Source organism: Oryza sativa, chromosome 10, assembly GCF_034140825.1.
Source record: "Oryza sativa Japonica Group chromosome 10, ASM3414082v1".
Lineage (NCBI taxonomy): Eukaryota > Viridiplantae > Streptophyta > Magnoliopsida > Poales > Poaceae > Oryza > Oryza sativa.
The window spans coordinates 7,614,554-7,634,490 of NC_089044.1; the positions used below are offsets into that span (position 1 = coordinate 7,614,554).

General features: G+C 41.8%; 1 non-coding gene across 1 annotated transcript; it reads left to right on the forward strand.

Moving 5' to 3' along the window:
* Positions 1–7,633: 7,633 nt before the first annotated feature.
* Positions 7,634–7,740, forward strand: LOC112936715 (small nucleolar RNA R71). Its single transcript, XR_003239139.1, has one exon. It is a non-coding gene; the product is annotated as a small nucleolar RNA R71 (small nucleolar RNA).
* Positions 7,741–19,937: the final 12,197 nt, after the last annotated feature.

Genomic DNA, 19,937 nt, shown 5'->3' on the forward strand with positions numbered 1-19,937 from the left:
CAGTTGTTTCTTCACGTGCCGGGTATATGAATAGATAATTATACTTATTGCTTTCAAGGTCCATGCTTCAAATATCAGCACCCAATTAAATTTTCTTATTGGTTTCATCCATGCATACAAATCAAAGACTTCATGTTGTTCATTAAATTATTTTCTCTTTTCAAAAGCAGTTTGCTCGACCAAACATCATGTCAACATTTTAGTACGGTAAAAGTGGCTAAAAGCTAGATAATCTATCCCTTTTTCTTTGTATAGGTATAGTCGTATAGAAAGAATTCACAAACAGGAGGTAAAACTAGCAAAGTGTAGTAACTATTGCATAAAAAGTTACACGAAACGAGCACAAAGTACATATCCCAGAAAAAGGCATGGTATGGATGTATGGTCAACCACGAAATGATGCACATAGCTTGCACAGTTGCACCCTTTACCACCTAATCCACCTCTTAGAGGATTTGAATCATGTAAGATCAATATGTGTTTTGATTCTTATTCTGTGATGAACAATTGGCATTTGTAATTATTGGTTTTGATATTTAGAGATTATTGTTCAAGAGGTTTTAGAGATAATTGATTTTCAGGTGATGAATACCGGTCAGACCGGGCGGTGGTTGCCGGTCAGACCGGCTTGTGTTAGCAGTCAGACCGGCCAGCCCACGGTCTGACCGGCCGACGCTGTGTCGGTTTCGGTTTCGGGTTGTTTCTTTGAATATCCGTGATTGTTTCATGGTTATGGCTTCTAGATGAATACTATATGTATGTAATACTGTTGTTTGCTACTAATGAGTCAAGTTGGTGATAGCTTGGTCTCGGAATATGGTTTCTTTGTTTATTTCATGTGTAGGTGACTTGATGCCTCGGGAGAGTATTTGCGGTGATGGACCGGGAGTCGGCTTGGGGTTAAGACGACGTCCGTGGTGGTCAGAGATCATGTGGAAACTTAGGCTAGAGTTGATGCACGTGGTTGGTGAAGATTTCATATGGCATACGATGGAGGTATTGTGTGAGTATGGGATGCGGAGTTGAATTTGGAAGGAGTCCAAATTTGGTATGATTGGTTATGTAAAGTTTGTTTCTTGTACTAGAGGGTTTCGTAAGGTGTTTAGGACGTCTAGTATGAGTTTGGTTCGTGGCTTTAGGCTGCCTACCTCGGGTATAAATAGAGGGGGAGCGTGAGGCTTCCTGATATCGCTTTTGAGAGCAATTGAGTTGAGTTTTGAGTTAGGGTTTCGAGTTTAGTCGAAATTTTTGTAAGGAGTGCTGTTGGTGCACTTTGTAAACACAGAGAGAATCAATAAAGTCGTCATCTACTTTAAGAGTTCTTCGATTTCTGTTTCACTGGGTTTCGGCGGTCTAACCGGCGATATACCGACGGTCAGACCGGCGACGGCGATAGCAAGCAGCGGCTGATCACGGCGGTTCGACCGATCGATCTACATCCGTCAGACCGATGACAACCAGGCGGTCAGACCGGTGCACACACTTCGGTCAAACCGCGATCCGTCGAATTCGAGGGTAACTTTTATTTCCGCTAAAAGTTTTCGGTTTTTGGGTATACCAACCATTCACCCCCCCTCTAATTGGCTTAGTTATTGTGATTCGATCCTACAAATCACTCATTCCAGAATATAATGATCTAGTACCAGTTAGTACAAATCTGAACATATATAGTTTTCAGATTCCTAGTAAAAGGATATGTCTAATCTAATCTAAAGTTTCTATATTTTAGGACGAAGGAAGTAGATGATTTGCTTCTTGGTTAGGCTCGTGCTTCCATGGTCCCGTAGTGGTTGAGCTACACACTCTTCCTCACTACTCACGCACTTCCAAAAGCTCTATACCACTCCCCTCTTGACCAATGTTCTTATAGTGCATTGTGCAATGATTATTTTTTAAGTATGTTTTTACTCAATACATTTCTCTTTTGATTTTTGAGTCCAAATGTCACGCCTAACAATTTAGCCCAAATTTTCAGACAATTTTGTGTATAAATTCGTGACCATAAATCAAGTCAGGGTACACAAAACGACTAATTAATATACAGATTCAAACATAAGTAAAACGTAAATACTTACAGAAGAGACACTTAGTCCTCACACCGAAAAGAAAGCAGCAGCGGAAAAAGACGATTCTAGTGGGGCTTCAGCTCCACTCCACAGGTAAAACTCAACAGGGGTATAAACCTTAGTCCTCTAACTTCGTTTTCAACTCAAAAGCACTAACTTTTGAAAATGGAGAATAATAGTAAGGCTGAGTACAACCACCATAATCAGCAAGCCACACCAACGATGCAATCATGCAAAGGGAGACAAGGGAGGTTTGTAGCTATTTGCATAAAGGCATTTGGTGATAAAGTTGGATCTGTTGGAAAGATGACTCCAAGAGTTTTCCATCAAGTAATCCAAGAGCTTGTGTGCATATTTGGTGGTTGTTTGAAGTTAGCAACGTAGCAGGTGACCGAATTTAATTTCAAAACTTGGACAACTTGATTTTGATGTCTCCCAGTTCAGCTATGATGTGAGCAACAGTTGTATCGATATAAAATATGAAATTCCTAACTCAAATTATCTCACTTAAATTAAATATGAAATAGCGGTCCACAATTAGCGCTTGTATTTAATTACCAAAATCAACGCCGGGGCGTAGATTCCTTGTAGAGTCTTGGAGCAAGGTCAAGCAGTCTAGTCTCGTCCAAATTATGAGAAACTATAGTTGTAGAATCCGCAAAATAAACTAGAAACTACATGTTGGTTTTCCGGCTTATCAAGATTATTACCAACTAGATTCTCATGAGGTTCTCTCTAAATCTAAAGCTTCCCAAAATATGCCCTAAGCTTGAAAATCTAAAGCACGTAAAGACAAAGTGTGTAGAGCCTTTATAAGGTTACAGGTAGGCTACAATAGCATAAAACAAAATTTTTCTACCACGTAAACCAGGAACCATGTGAGTAAGGGATCATGGATCGTCACCATCCGACGTGCTAAGCAGTGAAATAAGAGTTAGAGAAGACCAGTCTGACGTAGCCGCATGTCGGTGTAGAGGAAGTAGTCGATAACAACTGTGACATCCTAGACCAATTAGGACGTGACCTGTGTGTGGTAATGTGGTTCATGAGTGCTGTGTCATGTTTATTACTCCCTTCATCTACTTTTAATAGTCATATTTCATCTTGGCACATAGACCAAGGATAAGTAATTCTACTTATCATCCATTTAAATATGCTACTAGTTATTTCTCGTAAACAAGCGATTCATTAATATTTACATTTCTCGATGCCCATGTAGCCAATCTTGTGTAGAAGAATGAAGAGTTACACATTAAATCCGAGAAAGTCATTAAGATGATAGGTTGTTGGATTGAAATATGCCTATCAAAAATAAATTTTTCAGATTTGGAAATATGACTATCAAAAGTAGATGGAGGGAGTACCACATTGTTGGGTTAGTAAGGATGGAACCAACTTATAAGAGTTTGTCCCTTCAACCATACTACTCCTGGGTTAATCTTTTTACACGAAGTAAGGATGAAACTACAAGTGAGGTGCAATGTGTAAGTGGGCCCACCCATCAGATGGACTGGGCTGCGCGGTTCTGGTGGGAGGGTTGTTACAACAACCTGATCGCCTCCTCGTATTCCCACGTTGATACTTGATAAGCACCTCTACCGGTATCAGCACGTCCTGTAGGATCGACTAGAAAGAACTAAGCCAATAAGAGGGGGGTGAATGGTTAGTGTAACCAAAAAAACAAAACTTTTAGAAGAAATTAAAGTTACCCTTTAATTTGACGGATCGAGGTCTGACCAAAGTAGAGTAGCCGGTCTGACCACCTGGAAGTCGTTGGTCTAACCGGAGTAGATCGTCCGGTCTAACCGCCCCGAAGAAGCTGCAGCCGTCTAAAGTCGCCGCCGGTCTGACTGACGCGATGCCGCCGGTCTAACTGCCTTTCCCTCCTTGTTTTCATAACCATGCCTTTCCCTCCTTTTTTTCATAACCATGCCTTTCCCTCCTTCATATATATATATATTTTCATAACCATGCCTTTTCCTCCTTTTTTTTCAGAAAGGATTTTCTTTTTTAGAGAAGAAAGCTCATGAAAGCATGGAGAATTTATTTTTGTGGTAGTATGGAAATGGAATGGAATGGAATATTGCTAGCTCCCAGTGTAGCAGTTTAGCACGTGCATATATGTGGGTGTATAATCTTGATCATAGGGCATGAGAAGTGTCTACACAAGTCACAAGAATTTGACAAAGTTCAATGGAATGACAAGTAACCAAAATGTACATGGTTCAATCATTTTGCCATTTTGTACATTCCTTGCCATTATGTGTGTCTCCCTGTATGTTCCACATGCACAAGATTCTTCTATGGTTTGCAGGGGAATGGTTAGTTCATGATAGTTGTACAAATGATACCCCGCATTTGGCAACGGGATTTCATTTGTACAATCGGGGAAAAAGTATATCAAAGATCCATCTACTCCATGTTTAAGAATGTGCCATTGCACTAGATATTTCTCATCAATACAAGGACGAGCGGTTGAGATGAAAGCAATCTGGTTACTAACGACCCCTAGCCCTTTTGCTATCCGAGTAATCAGAGAAGTGCACTCAACAGGAGCAGAAAATCTTATACTTTCTAACCATTGTCTTATCATACATTTCACAGGAGAAACTTTGATCTTTCTAACCATGGCAAACATAATAATTAATTCATCCCCCCTAATGGGTCTAAGATCACCTCTAGGAAACAGAGTCATAGCAATCCATTTGTGCATGAGCCTAAGTGTAGGATTAGGGATATCATTCGTCCTAGGTTTCTTGCATATTGGAGCACCAGAAATGTCTTCCCAAAACCTATTTTTCTTGAACCCAGAAATTTCTTTCTGGAGATCGATTTTACAGGAATAGTGAAAACCAAGAAGAGTACTTAATCCTTCCATGTAAGTGTGTATTCCTTATGGAAAAAGCGAAAGGAAATTCCATCTTCTATTTTTTTCAAAGTGCACAGAAATTGCAAAGTAAGCAAACGAGAACCAGGCTCATCTACCACAGCAAATCTCTGCCAACCAACAGCTTTCCAAATAGCACGAAAATCAACATACAGACCTATCTTTTTCAGCAGCTCTGGTGAGTACTTTCGCGTGTGAGCATACTCCCGGTCACTCAGCATGTAGTAAGCTTGTCTTTCATGATCATCGACAAGGTCGAGGTCGGTGTCGTTCAGGAGACGTCGCGGAGCGTCGGCATCCTCCATCGAGACATCGGCTGATGAACGAGCACTAGACTCGTCATGATGACTTGACGAAGAGCCGGACCCCTTGAACAGACGAGACAGTCGCCTCTTCATTCTGCACAATGGAGCAAGAACGGACTAACTCGGCGGGGGTTAGAAATAGCACGAGTTTCACCCGCCGATTAGTTTCACCTAAGCAACTTGTATATATGCAACTAAGTTTTTGAATTTGAGGGAAACTATCAAAGCTTGAATGAACTTGAGAGCAAACTTTGGAGAGGGAATGTAAATGTGTTGAAATGGGGTGGAGTTCCCTCTCCCGGCCGGTTGGCTTAACTAGTGCACCCTCAACGGATAAACTGACCTGTTGGGCTCACTAGCCGTTGCCTCAAAGAAAGAGGCACCTGACCGTTAGCCTGGCCGGTTCGGCCGAACCAGGGGGTTCGGCCGATCCCCTGGTGGGCCCAACCGGCCCCACTTTCGGTCGTTGGGTTCCAACGGTCAGTGTGGTCGTGAAACAAACAATTTTCATTGAAAATTTTATTTTGGTTTGCTCTGAAAATTTCATTTGAAGAATTTCCTCAAAATTCAAAGATCCTAAATGCAATTTTGAAATTCAAACATGTATTGATGCAAAAATTTCAATTGTGGAAAACAAATATGCAGATACATACCAATTTACCTGTTGGCGAAGGTTGCGTCATTTTAAGTCCGACGTGCAAGACCGTACCTCCTTCCAGTTTAGTTCGCGGATTTCCCACCCGTCTCCGGAGGTGATGGAGCGGGCGTCTTTGGCTTTTCCTTCCACACCTTCTTTGGTTTCGGTGCGGAAGACGGCTTCCTCTAAGCCGGCTGCTCTAGCTTCTTGGCCGGTACATTTGATTTTGCCGGCGTTTTCCAATAACGGTTCTTGGGCATCGTTGTTTCCTTCTCCAGGAAATTCTGCATGAACTTCACCAGGCTATACGTCTTGGGTGGCTCCACTTCGACCACTTGAATGTTATGCGGGTTTGGCCCGTACTTTATTCTGACCATGGAGCATTGTTCAGTCCTCAGCTAAAACTAAAATTTCTCTTCCTTCCCGTTAATATGGAAACGGATACTTCCCGTCCCCACATCAATGTTGGCTCCTGGGGTGCTAATGAACGGACGCCCAAGATGAGTGGCGTCTCTTTTCCTGTGTCCATGTCCAGTACCACAAAGTCAACCGGGATGAAGAAATCCCGTATCTTGACCGGCACATCTTCCGCCGATCGAGCAGGTGATCGAATTGCTGTGCCCCGATCGAGCAGGTGATCATGGGACACCCGGGATCCTTCTTCTTTTCCGGGAGCTTGTGGAGTATTACATTGCTGCATTGCTCAGTCAGTTTGTCCACCTCCATTGTTGGGAGTGGTCTCTTGTTGTTGAGGATATCCTTGAGATAGCGGGCATATGTTGGCACTTGCATAGCATCCAACAATGGCACGTTGATGTGAATCTTCTGGATTACTTCAACAAAAAGAGCGAACTACTCGTCCACTGACAGTTTCCTACTCCGTTGAGGAAACGGAAGCAATCGTGTGTCGTAGTACTCCTGTGGCACAGCCTTTCTGGCTAAACCTCTTTGTCAGCCGATTCACTAGATGGCGCTTCCTTGGCAATCCCGTTAGTTTCTGCTGGGTTAGGATATGGCGGATCACGAGTGGACTTACCTCTACTCGTTGTGATCGCCTTGACATTTTCAATGGAGGAATCGGGCTACCCCGGAATCCTCCCAGATTCATTTGCAGGGACTAAGGCGGCCAATTGAGCAAACTAATTTTCTATCATTTTTTTGAAGCTCAGCTGGTTTTGAAAAGCAGAAGCAAAGCCATCTAGCTTGACATTAATATTCTCTAAGACTTTGTCATTGGCAGCTAGCTTTTTGCTTAAAGCATTGGTTAGAGAAGTTACCGTTGTTGTTGCCTCCTTAATAATATGGGCGTGGCTGGTTCCACCCCTGACCTCCTTGTGGACGGTACCCATTATTGTTGCTGCCCATGTACATCGCCTCCTCACGGGTCTCCAGGAAGTCATTCCCAGAATGACCCGTGCTGCCGCAGACTTCACACGTGACGTGTGAGTCCAAGGCCTTGACGGTGCCTTGTGGCCGTTTGTCGTGGTCGTCCAATCGCTTCATGAGGAGGTCTAGCTTGGCAGCGAGCATTTCCGTCTCCTTGACAGTGTGCATACCTTGCTGATGGGTTTGGAGTCGTTCCTCGCTCCAACCCATATTGGAGACCATCTTCTCTATTAAATCAATGGCTCCTCGAACCGTCTTAGAGAAGAAAGCTCCTCCAGCTGCCGCGTCTAGGTGGTCACGGGACATGAGAGTGAGCCCATTATAAAAGTTCTGCAGGATCAGCCAGTCGTCCATCCCATGATGAGGACAGACGGCCACGTATTCCTGAAGTCGTTCCCATGCTTCAGGAATGGACTCGTCCCTTGTCTGCTGGAAACTCGAAATTCTTCCCCGAAGAGCGTTAGTTTTGCCCATCGGGAAGAACTTTGAGGGGAATGCCGTGGAGCATTTGTCCCAGGTGTTGATCATAGCACGGTTGGCATAAAACCACCGCTTCGCTTTCCCGATGAGGGAAAACGGGAACAGCCGCAACTTGATGGCGTCTGGACTGACACCCTTTATGGCGTACGTGTTGCAAATCTCCAGGAACTGCTGTAGAGGAGCATTGGCATCCTCATTAGGCTTGTCGCAGAATGGGCTAGCCTGCGCCATCTTGATGAGGCTGGATTTCAGATCGAAATCCACGTCTCCCATGTTGATCTGTGGCCCAATGGCCACATTGTCAGCAGAGGGAGTAGCGAATTCACGGAGAGTCTTGTCAGCCATAGTCTTGAAGGTTGGTAGTGCTGGTATGGCTGGTTTCTTTGTCGGGAGAGTTTTCTGTGGAGCGACGACTCGTGGCTTGATGCTCCGGAAGAAAGCTTCTGGATTTTCCTTAAAGTTTTCTGGCAAATTGAAACACTACCCTGTTTCCACAACAAAAGTGAAAACAACCAAGGTTAGCCTGCAAAGGGCAGTGATTATATAGAGGTAAATATAAAGTGTTAGTTCTAGTAATCTCTATTATGAATCTTCCCCGCCAACGGCGCCAGAAAATGCTTGTTGATATTTCTTAACGACATTACTTGAAATATAATTCCAAGCAATGGCGCAAAAATACTCCTGGTATATTATGGTTACAGAGTTCATCCGCAAGCGCACGGATATACCATTGTAGCATTTCACCGAGTGTATTCCAAGGGTGTCGTATTTATTTAATCCCGTGGAAAGATCATGGTAGTGAGAACCTGACTAATAATTTATATATTATTTATAATAATCGTACCCTTAGCAGGGGTTAATATAATCCAAGGGTAGAGTGACACACAAGCAGGAAGCTACTCATTCTCATATAAAATATCTAAGCTAAGTGGAAAGAAAAGAGAAAGAGAATCTATTCCTATACTTCTAGTATACATAGTATACATACATCCTAGTTATCTGACATACTAGCTAATACCCTCTATCCGATGCCCTCCTGGTACTTCGAGAAACCACCCCTAACTGTCGAGTTTCTTATGATAGCCCGTCATGACCATACAGCCGGGGCTAAATACAGAGGAGTACCCTCCCAAGGAAATTAACTTAGGACTATATACACGCACGGAGGAATACCCGTACTGAGCTGTCACCATCAGCGGCCCACCTCTCATCCGCAGCATATAACCCCAAATAATGATATCTCGTAATCTAGACACCACGCCTAAACTACCAGATACTATTCTAATATCATCGTCATGACATAGAGTAATTGCATATGCAAAAATTATACCCGCACCAAAGCATCTCCCAGATAAGCTAGCAGTATATTCAGTATAGCATGAACATAATGTAAAGTTGGCATTCATATACTCGGAAAGTATTTCAATACCATAAATGTATAAAGAAGAGTACCCTAATATAGTAGAAAGCTTAAAAAAGTGAAGAGAAGAGCTACTATAGCCATACCCGAACTCTTCCAAATGCTTCTGGACACCGATTTCTACTCTATTCTTATTCCACTAGCTAGATAATAAACTAAACATGAGAGAATATGAGAGACCTTTGCTTGAGGTGTGTGAGTGAAGTGAGAAGAGGAGCTCTTTAAATAGGCTGCCAATGACGGTTGTGGCAGTTGGAATGGTCGGAATTGCCCTCCAACCGTCGTTGGGGAGTGATTCATGCCGTCCAAAAAAAACCATGCATCCAACGGTGCCAGGGGGGTTCGGCCGAACCACCTCCTGGTTCAGCCGAACTAGGGGCCAGCCCAACCTAGCCCAAATTCAATAGGTGGCCTCCTCCATTGCTCTCTTTCGCGGACTTGTGAATTTTGGCCCAATTCATCGTGTCAAATCAGAGTTCTTGGCCCATTCATACATAAGTCTGATTCTCGACATCGTCCGATTGATTTATTGTCTGATTTGATGTCGATTCTCCTTCACTTTATACTTATTCTCTGCAAAAGGTTAGAGAACCAAATACTAGTGGAATATTATTATTCTAACAAGGATATGCATTGCAAGCATAACTAGTTGTCCTGGATGTCGCCTTATCTCCAAGTCGACTCCCGATCCATCACCGGCAATACTCTCCCGAGGCATTATGTCACCTACACATGAATCAACCAAAGAAACCATATTCCAAGACCAAGCTATCTCCAACTTGACTCATTGTTAGCAAACAACAATATTACATACGCATAGTATCCATTTAGAAGCCATAAACACATATTAATCATGGATATCCAATAAAACAACTCGAAACCGAAACCGACACAGAGTCGGCCTATCAGACCGCGGGCTGGCCGGTCTGACTGTGCAACACACGCCGGTCTGACCGGCAACCACTGCCCGGTCAGACCGGACCCGACAAGCAGCAGCACCTGTTAACACCTATAAAATCCAATCATCTCCAAAACCACTTCGCCAATGATCTCCAAATATTAAAACCAATAATCACATATGCTAATTATTCATCACAGAATAAGAATAAAAAATACTTTGATTTTACAATCTCCCCCTTGATTAACACATTGACAAACCCATCAAAAATGTTTTGTTGTTTGGAAAAATAAAAACAAAAGTGGTAAAAAGCATACTTCGTGCAAACGCACACATCGTGCTCAAAATCCAAAAGAAAACTTCTCTCACTTTTAAAAATAAAGAAATTCCCCCTTGACCCAAAAAAACACTTAGTGCAAACGCACACATCGTGCTCAAAATTCAAAAGAAAACTTCTCTCACTTTTAAAAACAAAGAAATTCCCCCTTGACCGAAAACATGCACAATCTCTTCTCTTCTCCCCCTTTTGACAATGATTTGATCAAGCATAGGAATTAAGTTCATTAATGTTCTAGAGCTTAGCATATATATAGCACATCAAGTTATGTGTTGCAATAAAAAGAAGATGAACCCATCATATCATAGCAAGCATGCACTAAAGTTTAAACATAAATCAAAGATATAACAATTAAGATCAAATCGACAATAAGAATTCATGATTTCATGTGATTTATAATGCAACATCTTTGCAAGCACATAGGTTGAAGAATAAACAATATATATACCTATTGCATTTATCACTCTTTCTCAAATTTAACTTTAGAAGAAAAACAATCAAGAGACTTTTTAACATTTTATTTGGGCCCTTTTTGTTCATATTTTTCTCTCAGTTATTCCAGGTACGTCCTTGTCATCAAGACTGTTTACAAGGGTTCGGCACCCATTATTTTTGCTCACATCGAATACGTCCTTGTTGTCAAGACTGTTTCCAAGGATTCGGTATTCATTTTTTTTCTCTCATAGATTTTATTCTCTTGCACAATGAGCAATTAAAAACTATTTGAGGAATAACAACTTAATAAAGCACATACATAAGCATTGATAAATCAAACCATATGCTAGTATCAATATTGCATACTTGCTTAATTCAAGTATAGAATTTAAGTGTCATGCATCATCTCCCATAAAAGCAATATCTAAGCTTCACAAAAAGACTAGAATACATACAAGCTATGCTAGAGACAAATAAATCTTCATAGTATTGCTAGCATGCACAAGAAAATACCATATGAATCAAACAAAGCTCTCTTTTTCAATTTTTCTTATTGTCAAAATTTTGCTTGATAAAACCATGAGGTACAAAATCTCACCCTCAAATCATGCCAAAAGGATGAATTATTCCCAATTCTCCACGAAGAAAAGCAAAGTGATCAGAATCCAATGGTTTGATGAAAGGCAAAATTTGCTACAGGACACTCAAAAATGTGTAATTAGCTATGGGACACCTCAAAGATGTGAATTTACCCGAGGACAGTTTAAAAGTGTGGTAATTTGCGAATTTTTTTGAGAATTAATATTATTTTTATGGAAAATCGCGAAACTAGTGGCTACCTGTGGAAAATCGCAAAAATGGGGTCCTATCGAACAAGTGCAGTTCGATAGGCGACTTATCGAAACCGTGATAGAAGAGACGATCGAACGGCTGCCGTTCGACTGGGACCTGTCGAACAGGTCGTTCGACTGCCGCCCTATCGAACAAGGGCAGTTCGACAGGAGCCAGTCGAACACCGTCGGTTAGACAGGCTTCCTGTCGAACACCGTCGGTTCAACAGGCTTCCTGTCGAACACCTGTTCTTTGACTTGTCCTCAGGTCGATTTTTTATTTGTGATTATTTGTGAATTTTTTTCAGGATTTTTTTTATAATTAATATTATTTTTTAAATAATATTTTGTGGGAAATTGTAATATTTATTTTTTGGTTAAAATATTAGGATGAATGAGTTTATATTTTCATTCTTGTAGTTTCATTATTGGGAAATTGTAGTTTCATTATCTGTATATATTTTTGGTCTCATGGCTTGGTCGCAATTTATTTAGTAACGACAGATAAAGAATAGGACGGGATTGAAGACATTGCAGCGGAAGCAGGAATGAGCATAATCCATTGACGCATAGGACAACATAACATAACAGAAATCCGAACAAGAGCGATTCGGCGTTAAGCTTCTCTACTGACCCCTTCTACGTCATTGTGTGCGTAAAGCAACTTCGTGATCCTTCAATCTCTTATACTCTGTTTGCGTTTCAGCTTCAGTTACTCTTCCGCCTTCGTACGTCGGGCTGACCATGTCGATCCATGAAGTAAAAGCACACATCCTTGGATTCCCCTGAAGAATCAATCAAATTAGATGACGGGAAATAAATGTTATGGGAACGTGAAGCGAAATGTAAAGTAATAATTAAGCATGTGACATACAACGAAGTTGTCATCTATGTTGGGACATACGAAGTACCGCCTCCCATGTATGTTGTGAGAAGGACGTTGCAACCTGGCAGCGATCTCTACAACCGCATTTGGGACGATCAGACCATTCAGGTATACCTAATGGATTTGATCTCCAGTGTAAGCTAGCGGACTGAGCCTAGCGCTCGTACTCCATCCACGCCTGAATGAATTGTGTGGTCGTCTCAGGTTGAGTTATCGTTGAAGCTATGGAAGTTCTTCGGACCATATCGATCCACTTTACGTAGCTACATTTGCGGTCTTCTTCCTGTGTGCAGAAATTAATGACCATTGGCATATGTAGGTGTTGGCAACTTTTTTGACAAGTCGACAAGCACGATCGCAACACCTAAACACCTTGCGGTGATATGGAGTCGCCAACCACCTCGATCTAGCCAAAGGGCCAAATCAAGATGGGTTTTGCAAAAAGAAAAGCTAAATTGGCTAGCGGAGCCGATTTAGAGATCAAAATCAGCCTCTAGGCCGATTTGGATTGATATGAGGATAACTACCCGTCTCGTGGGCAAAACGGTTCAGGACAAACCTACAAAGAGGTGTCGCACTCTCGCAGCGGCGGCGGACGGTTTACGGCGCAAACCGACAAAGATGGACTAAACTATGGTAAAATAGAAAACATGGTAAAAGAACAATTCAAGTAGATTGTATTCGGGGGTTTTACAATGAACCGGCCTTGTCCCTTATATAGGGGTTGGTCTTGCCTTCTACAGGCCCTCCTCCACGTCCAACTCGGGATAGAAACCAATGGAAACACGAAACATGCCTTCCCGAGCAAGGAAACCTGAGACCCGACGAAAACAGACTCGGACTCGGACCTTGACGGTCTGACCGCCCACATACCTGCGGTCAGACCGGCCCTACTAGCCGGTCAGACCGCCCATATACCTGCGGTCTGACCGGCCCTGTGAAGGAAACCCGACACTTTGGCAATTTTCCTCTATTTCGTCCATAGGTGTCAAATTTGGTTGTAAACACATGCCCCCTACCTTTTTGATGAACACCGTGAATCTAAAAGCATGGAACATGTTGTCTTAGGGCGATAGTCCAATTACTGGCCATAGGACTTCCTAAGCATCTTGCCAAATGCTCGGGAAATATTTCTTCAAGTATTTCCCATTAATTGCTCTCTGAAAACACCGTCTTGAAGTGTCTTCATCTCCTTCAAAGTCTTCAAACGCTTGTCGATGACGTCTTCAAAATTGCTTCCCATCAAGATCTTGTAATCTTCAACCGACAAGTCGTCTTGCTTGAAATACCGAAGAAAGCCAAGATTTACCTCAACTGGCAAAACGGCAATTTCAACAATGTTTTATTACTCGACTCGGCTTATCCATTAGCCTGAGCGTAGTAAAGAGAAGAACTCAACAACTTAATATCATAAGATTCGGCAATACTTCTCACATCCTTGGACATAAAAGAAACTCCTTTAACATTTGAGGAATATCGAACCTATGAACAATATGCTTCAAAATAAAATCAATTACCTCCGTACAAGTAATATTCTTGAGCGGCACGGCTTTGGCCCACTTAGTGAAGTAATCCATTGCAACTAGCACGAACCAATGCCCTTTTGATGACGAAGGATAAATTTGACCAATGAAATCCAAAGCCCAACCTCGGAACAGCCATAGTCTAATGATAGGATTCAACACAGCGGTAGGCGCTAATTGAACATTGCCGATCCGTTAACAAGCTTCACTCCCTCTATAACGTTTGAAACAATCATCAATTATTTTCGGCCAATGAAACCCCACTCTCCTAAGCAACCAATTTATCTTACGGGCCGATTGATGAGTTTCATGAATCCTTCATGTACTACTCTCCTAGCAACTTTAGATTGATCATTATCTAAGTAATACTCCATCTATTTTTCGGCGATATAATATTTAAGCGCTTGCCGCCGAATCTTCCGATCAACCTTAAGTGTAGGATCTTTCAAATATCTAATCGAAGGAAATCTCCAAGCCATTTCTAACTCATGGGCACAAATGTCCGAATTCACAATTAATTTGGCCTTTTAATCAATTGTAACATGCTCCCCAGCCTCCTGTTTGGGATCGGTCAGACCGGCTATGCAAAGCCGGTCAGACCGCCGGTACCATCGGTTAGACCGGCCGTGCAATGCCGGTCAGACAGCCCCTGGTCTATGACTTTGCCAATTTCGTCCAAACTTTTGAAATCAAGCATCGGCCTTTAATATATAATTTTTCTTCAGATAATAGCCAGATGCTTGGTGTATCAAATTATTGGACCAAAATTCCTTCTCTCTAGACATATGAAAAAAATTATAATATCCAACTAATATGTCTAGATGAATACTAATTCAAATGGCTTTTGAAACAATAATCATCATGGCATCAAAACACTTAGCCAATTGAAGTATGATCAATAATGAATCACCAAAGTCATATGTGTCACATGCATAGATTCCAATAAACTACAAATGTAAGTAATCAACTTGAACATGTATGTAAAATATTAACAATGCCAATGTTCCTAAAGAAAACCACTCTAGAGCAAATCATCACATTGACCATTGACATTAGCTGAATTACTAGTAAGCAAACTTTCATGGTGCAATAAATATGAAATCTATATCTTATATGGTGATCTATAAAAACACATATGATTTGGCTTTAAATAAATATCAAAGAGTCATGAGCCAAATCATAATTCAAACAAATTATATGCCAACCTACCAATTCTACTACCTAGAACTGGCATTTGCAACATGTATGTATAATATCAATTTGATAAGTAAAAACACACATGTGCTAGATAGCAAGCAATGTTCTAACATGGCATAGGCATATAACGGTAAACACAATAAACTCATACCTTGCCTTAACATCCAACAAACGGCGGCTCAAAAGATGTGATGTTGTATCCATCGCCATTCATCTCTCTTGATTTCTTCATGAGCATATTAATGTCTTGCCCCCCGAGCAAAATCGGCTTTCTAGATTGCGCGATTTCGAAGGCAAGACGAACACCGCACCAACATCCATAGCATCATGTGAAGGAGACTTATCTCTAATGACCGATGATTCTTCTCTCATCAAATTGGATTTATCTCTACTATGGGAAATCACCGATCACTTAACTTTTACCTCTTTGGTTCTCCACACTTGCCTAGGTGCTGTTCGAGGCTCTAAATTATTGCATGTCTTGTTCTCCACATCTTCGGCCTTCTTTTCTTTTTGACCTATGGCCCGAAGACGTTGTAGCCTCCTCTTTTGAGGGCGAGATAAGCCAGAAGGTATCTACTTCGGCTGTGGTTGTTTTCCAGGAGCTAAGCAATGATTCTTCATATTTTTGGTCGAAGTGGAAGCCCCTGTGCTGCTCTCAATTTTCTCACTCTTCTCCAATGCTCCCCGGTCAGACCGGCTGTAAGCCGTCGGTTAAACCGGCCAGGAGGGTCGGTCAGACCGGCCATAGTCTGGCGATCAGACCGGCCAGCTGTCTTGGTCAGACCGCCGATGTCGACAGCAACGGCGTCGGCTTCAGTCTTCTTCGCTTGTATGGTTTCCAACGCATCTCCAGTAGGTACATGAACATCTTGAGACTCCTCATTGATAACAACGACCTCCGGAGCTTTGGCTTCTTTCCTCACCCACACCTTCTTCACATTTTTCACCTTTGATCTACCGGACCAATTCTTTTGTGGGAAACGGTCTTGTCTTGAGTTAGATGAATGATTTGGCACTGACCTAGGTGATTCCTTCCACTCTTGGTAATACGGCATAGGTGGTTGATGCATCCAAGGCATGCAATACATAAAAGGATAACCATATAGTGACATTGGATATGGATACCATGGCATCACAACCGGAGGTTTGTGTGGAGTTGGTATAGTTGATGGCTCCGATTGCTTTGATGTTTGACCAAATCTCTTCCTACGAGATGATCTTGGTCCTTTTGAATCACTAGTTTGATTATCAAATCGTTGACCGGCTAATCCTTTCTTGTATTTAGCCATAAGCATCTCAAAAGTGAGCTTCGGCTTTTTGGTCCTTTGGATACTAGATGACTCATCCTTTGCAACTTTATGATCTTCGGCCTTCGCATTTTTGATCCTATTTTTGGGCCGAGGATCCCCAATAATAACACTTTTCCCTTTTTTTTGTCAACATCAATAGGACTAACAGGGAGAGGATTACTAACAATTCCGGTCTTAGGCATAGGTGTAACCGAAATAGTATCACAAATGACCGATGAATTATCAATCGGTCTTTGCTTCATCAAGCTTGCATCTTTAAAATAATCATGAAACTCATGTTCCATTTGTGACCATGTAGAAATTGAACTAGGAGAAAGCAAACTATACCATGTAGATGCAAAGTTTGACAAAGAAAGAGGAAACAACTTTAACTTAAGCAAATCATTGCTACCGGGCTTACCGCATTGATCAATAAAGCAGCCGATATGCTCCATTGTTGTTCTAGCATCCTCACCTGTGAATTTTGTGAAGTTGGGCACCTCGAATCCTTGCGGATATGGGACCGAATCTACATGTTCAGGATACGGCCTTTGATATGTATGCATAGCTACTTTGGATTCTATTTCACCACTATCCCGCAAGACATTGTCATTATCTTTTCCAACATTCACATGATCGATTTGTGATTCGGTCTTAGGTTATAATGCTATTTCACTTTTACTTGTAATGCAATCCGAACCGTCATCTAATTCGGCTATATCTTCAATGATGCTATTCTCTAAGCTATCAACACAATCTGAACCACCACTTGGTTCGGCTATTCCATCATTATCTAAACTAGTAACACAATCCGAACCGTCACTTGGTTCGGATATTCCATCATTGTCTAAACTAATAACACAATCCGAACCGTCGCTTGGTTCGGCCATAATGGTTGTTGCATCATTATCCAAGCTAGCAAGATAATCCGAACCAACATTTGGTTCGGCTATAATTGTTATGGCATCATTGCACAAATTATTAACACAATCCGAACCATCGCTTGGTTCGGCTATACATGATATTGCACTTTCATCTAAACTAGCATTTAAACTATTGTCATCCACTCGGCTTTCCTGAGCCAGAGCTTCATGCAACACATGATCAACATCAAGAAATATCTGGCCATTCAATTTCTCTTTAATAGAATCAAGAAATCCATCCTATGCAATGTTGGCCAAATCTTTGTCAGTTATTTTCAAATTGAAACATCGGTTTTTAACATCTCTAAACCTTTCAATATAATCAGCAACAGATTCGTTGTATTCATGCCTAACCGATGTTAAATCATATAACTTAAGCTCAGTTTCATTAGTGTGAAAATAATCATGAAATTTTTGTTCTAATTGAGCCCAAGTATCAATAGAATTTGCCGGTAAAGAAGTAAACCATATCAAAGCAGTACCAGACAAAGATAAAGAAAACAAGCGCAACTTACACGCATTCATACTACTAGCCCTACCACATTGAGCTAAGAATTGATATACATGCTCGTATGTAGTCCTACTATCCTCACCACTAAATTTAGTAAATTCAGGAATTTTATAATTAGGAGGATATGGGACAACGTCATAAAAATCAGAATACGGCTTTTGGTTCTCCCTAGCACGATTCTTCGCTTCAACCCCAAATGTAGCCCTGATAATGGCACTAATCAACTCCTCCATATTATTAGGCCCATGTTGATTTGGTGGTAGATTTGGTAGCCTAATAGGTTATGTTTGTGAAGCAATATGATTATATTGGCCTTGTCTAGTATCGGGAGGATACCCCCTATTAATATCATTGTAGGCATTACGGATATGTGGACTAGCATGACTAACAGTATTAACAGGTGATGGATAATAATTAAAATCAGTACTACTAGTCGTGGTATGAAAACCTGGAGAAACTCCCACGGAACCGGTCTGATCGGCCCATGGCCCGGTCTGACCGGTGGTCAGTGGTGCGGTCAGACCGGCCACAGGAGGCGCGATCTGGCCAGGATAGGGCACGATCTGACCGGCTATGGTAGGCACGGTTTGACCGGCCATGGTGGGCGTGGTCTGACCGGCAAAGGATGCTGTTAGACTGGTGTCACGACCGGTCATACTGTCAGCTCGGTTTTGCATATAGCCGATTCCTGTGTAATCGGCTGTATAATCACCCATTGACCCCCCCTAGCATTATAAGCATATTGTATAGGAGCAAAATTAGACGTAGCATATGCATCTACACAATGATTATTAACATTTTGAATAGCAAAGGACGGATTGGGCGAATCGAGGGTTACATTTGGTGAAATTACACATCCTGATTTTTGTTTCAGGATTTATAAATTATTTAATAAATTAATAATAGAATTTATATTAAATGATCTTTAATTTTCAAGTGAAGTTACATGTGGGAAATAAAATTTCCTAAATATAAAGCATGGATGGATTTAATTTTTATTAAATTCTCCATGATTAATTTCACTCTCTGAAATTTTCTCGGATTTTTCAGAGCTAAATTCCTAAATGATACAAAGAACAGTTCAGTAATTATTTGATCATTAATGATCTAATTATAATTGTTAAGAGCTTTTCTTGTTTAAAAATCCTTAAATTATAAATTGTTGTTTAAAAGGAATTATTAGAAATGATCTTAAAAGCATAAAAGAGAAGATCTAATTTTAATTTGTTAAATCTCAATATAAAATTGGGCTAGATAAAATTTTGTTAAATACTTTACTTGATTCTATAGTTCCTAGATTTTTCTGGGATTTATTTGAGCCAAGAAAGTATTTTTAATAAATGGAATTGCATTTCATGAATAATTTAAATTGAAAAAGGTTTTTAAAAGTCTTCTTTTGGCTTTGGGCCGAAAGTCGGCCCAAAAACCCTCTCTCTCTCTCCCCGGCCCAGTCGGCCCAGTCCGCCGAGCCGCCGCTCTCCTCTCTCTCTCGCTGTCGCTGACAGGCCGCCGCCGGCCGAAACCCTAGCGCAAGCCGCCGCCGTCTCTTTCCAAATCCGGCCGCTCCTTTCCCGATCCGGTGAAATCGATTGAGGGGAAATAATCTCCGAGATCTCCTCTACCTTTTCTCTTTTGGAATCACCGGCTAAAATCGCTTGGAAAGTGTTTGATTCGAGGTCGATTCGGATCGGTCTCTCTCTCTCCAAGCTCTACCTTTCCATCTCGCCGCCGGTCGCCGTGGGCCTCCGTCGCCGCTCGCTAGCCCCTTTGAAAGCACCCCCGAGCTCTCCTCTATCCGCCGCCACCTTTGCCTTAGCCCGCCGTCGCGTCTAGCGCCGCCTCCGCGTAGCCCTAGTCGCCGCCGTCGTTGCTGTCGGTTCAGCCGCGCCGCGCCGCCGTTGCAGCCGTCGTCGTTGGTCGCCGT